We start from the raw sequence: 3,905 nt of genomic DNA on the forward strand, positions 1-3,905 counted from the left end.
TCACTATTTTCAACAACAACAAAAAGAAGATAAAATATCAAGACAGGATTGTGTTTGATATCGGGTTGAATTGCTGTGACTTCGATGAGAGTTTTTTTTAAAGTCAGTCCCAAAATAAATGCTTAAGGTTTTTTTTATGTAAAGAAGTCTTAAGTCTTGTCGAATGCATTTTAACGTTTGATATTGTTCTTTGGTATGGGATTCTTTACATGAAAAACAGAGGATAAATACCTCGAATTATGAACAACACTGGCAAAATCATTGGTACATTGCAAATTCTTTTTGGCTAATTTGTACCATCAAGAAAGCTATTCAAAATGCTTATGACTGCTATCAATCTCTGTGTTCTTCTTTAGAATTGGGCTTATCTGACCGGCGCTATAAAATGCAAAGAAAAACTAAACATATTCAAAAGATCTTTTATTCCCATAGCAGTGTCTGTTTTAGACACAACACGGTTGTTTGTATACTATAACTGTGATTTGCACGTCTTGGCATTTGATTTAGTGATTTACATTTAGCTTTTATTGACATGTTCTTGATATGCATTTAGATTTTATGTGTCTTAATCTAAAAGATGAATTGATTTATTCATTGAATATTTCTTTTAATAGTGTTCACTTGTTTTCATACTTGCATTGTTGCCCTGAGTGTGTGCATGCGTTCGTGCGTGTGTTCGTGCGTTTGTGTGTGTGTGTGTGTGTGTGTGTGTTCCATTCTTATTCACCCCCACACAACCCCTATTCGTATAAATCGAAATCAAGGTTAGTTTTCATGGTAGATTTTTTTTAACTGGTATATTTGTATGTCAGATTTTCATGTTCTTCATGTTAATGTTACAAAGTGATGACTTCATTCACTGTGACGGTGACTGTGTGACGTTCTTGCTTCCCTCCCTTTTACACCCTCTCCCCCACCACCACCCCGCCGTACATCATTTGAGTGGCATGTCACTTTGGTTTCAATGCGATTCTTATGGTGAAATTACTGTTATTTTCGTTTTCTGAACATGACTTTTAAGTTTTAAGTCCCTCTCTTATGACGAGCCTGAAGTCAGTTTTCTCTACACTGTGTTTCAGACATTAAGGGATCGGTGGAGTGTTGATTGATTCATCCATTTATTCGTTAACGAAGGAAGTCACCTTTGACGATCCTTTCCAGCTCCTTTGGAGGGGGAGGGGGGATAGCCTAGAGTTGAGTTAAACGACCTTCAGACATTTGCCCTTATGGTCATGTTTTCAAAGGGTTGAGTCAGAATACAGTTTACAGCAGCGGGCACTTTTTTGTTCGGAGCGGTGGTCAGTATCAGTTCAGTTGTTGGATGTCCATTTGTCTTTCGAGGGTAGCCACAGAGTTGAGTTTATACGACCTATTTTGATTTCAGAGCTTGGGTCTTGGTTCTCTGGAGGTTGCGATGTTCGATGGGTTGAGTCCTGGATGTTTGTACAGTTGGGAGGTCAGTCTGGCCTTCCAAAGGGGAGCCCTTGCTGTCAGTAGGGTTCCAATGGGGTTGAAGTCCTGGCTGGCGTTCCGGGGGACGGGGTATGGGCGGAGGAGTAGAGGGGGTGGCTTTGTCCTGGAACGAAGTGGTAGTTGAACACATTTTTGTTCCCAGCTTCGCCTGTTGATGATGAGTGCAGGAGACAACGGGCCAATAAGATTGGTCAGCTCAGAGCTCGCCCTTTACATCAGAGTTAAATACTTCGCGATTGGTCGAACTTCTGAATAGACGACAAGACTTCAGTCCTCACTGCATAAGAAAATGACGTCGGAATATAGACCTCCATGTGATATAGCGTGGATCTGCAGTGGCACAGTGGGTGTTTGGGTGATTAATTAATGCCAATCACTTTAATTTAGAGAGTCATCACGCCTTGAAACTTCGACTAAAACCTTGCTGAGGTGCCGAAGAGGACGTAGAATACACAGGAGTCCGATCCGCGCTGCACTTTTGTTGGAGTAAGCAATCAAAACGTGCCCTTCGTGGGCATCTCTTGTACATCAGCTTTTAAAAAATTTTTTTTTTTTTTTTTTTTTAAGATAAAAGCTGTGCGTGGGCACATCTGGACTTCTATAAGAATTGTGCCATAATGTAAGCAATATGGTTTCTTTATATGCTGCTAATTGCTGAAACTCATGTTTGATCACGTTTAAACTTCTAGATGTGGTGACATCCGTCCCATAGTATTTAGTATGTACATGTATCAGGACAAGACTTTACATAAGATTTTCTTTTTGTCCTGTTCATCTGTATCTGTGTTGCATTGTGACATGTTCCAAATAAAATACCGTTTAAACCACAAAAAAACACAAAAAATTATGCTGCTAATTAGTGAAGACGACTGTGCAATCCCGGTAGTTTACCTGTTCAGATGGTAGGCTGATGTATGGTATCTCCCGTCCGAACACAACTTATACTGCTCATGTCCACTCCTAGTTAGGCCTTGGGATCGGCCGTTCAACTATTGTCTTCACGTAATTCACAAGTGTACAAGGACCTGTGCGTCTGGATGCTTTTGTCCCCCATGTTTTGCTGCACTGCGTTCTTTGTTTATGTTTGTTTGGTTGTTGTTGTTGTTGTTGTTTTCTTTTCTTAACACATATTTTAAAGAATAATTTTCCAGCTGTGTTGTCTCCATGCATTTAGGCCAACATTTACACTCTGGCATATTTACGAAGAGCGTTGATTCCTGTGAATGTTAAAAACTGATTTTTTTTTTTTTTAAGGTGCACACACACACACACACACACACACACACACACACACACACACACCACACACACACACACACACACACACACACACACACACATGTATATATATATATATATATGTGTGTGTGTGTATGTGTTATGTGCACCGGCACACACACACACGCGCGCGCATATATAGATAAATAGATGTGTGTGTGTGTGGAGAGAGAGAGAGAGAGAGAGAGAGGAAGATATATATATATATCATATCTGTGAATGTGTTATTAGGTTTTTTTGGTTGGTTGTTTTTTGTTTGGTTGGTTGTTGTTGTTGTTGTTTGTTTTGTTTTTGTTTTTGTTTTTTGTTGTTGTTTTTTTTGGGGGGTAATCAGTTTTTGTTGTTGTAAAGAACAGGTACAAGGCCATCACACCATCGATCGCCTCAAAGAAATAGAAGCAGAGAGAGGGAGCGGCCGCAAGTCTAACATGAAAGGTAGAGCACGATGCTTTGCAAATCAAACAAATATCGGCATCATTTCCAAACCAACATTGCGCAAATTTCTTCAAAACGGAACAGAGTCTCTGTGGGCCTTTCCAAATACAATAGACTGAGCAACACACTAGGCGCCACGTTCTTGGCATCAGAGATCTTTTCCCATCCCTCTTGCGGCCAGTCAGTGGCGGCTGTGTGTGTTTGTGTGTATGTGTGGGTCTGTGCTTTTGAGTGCGTTTGTGAATGCGCGAGAGTGAAAGTGTACACAAGTGTCAGGAGAGATATGTGTACGTGTGTGTGTGTGTGTGTGTGTGTGTGTGTGAGGGGAGGTGGGAGTGCGGGGGGAGGTGGGGTAGAGGATGAGGTATGTGAGTGTATGCATGCCTACACTGTGGGAGCAACAGGATATTGGAACGTATATATATATATATATATATATATATATATATCTTTGTATGTACGTGTGTGGGGTTGGGGGTGGGAGATATGGGCGTATGTGTGTGTGCTTGTACAAGTAAGTGTTCATCTCTGTGAGTGTGTGTTTGTGTGTGTGTGTGTGTGTGCCGTGGAAGCTGCGATACGTAGACTAGAAATGAGTGTGTGGAGGAGGGGGTAGAGGAGGTGCAAGGTAATGTGTGTGTGTGTGTGTGTGTGTGTGTTGGAGCTCATGTACGTTTATATGTATTTGACTGTGCTTTCATATGTGCTTGTACAAGTAA

This window comes from Babylonia areolata, chromosome 4, assembly GCF_041734735.1.
Source record: "Babylonia areolata isolate BAREFJ2019XMU chromosome 4, ASM4173473v1, whole genome shotgun sequence".
Classification (NCBI taxonomy): Eukaryota; Metazoa; Mollusca; class Gastropoda; order Neogastropoda; family Buccinidae; genus Babylonia; species Babylonia areolata.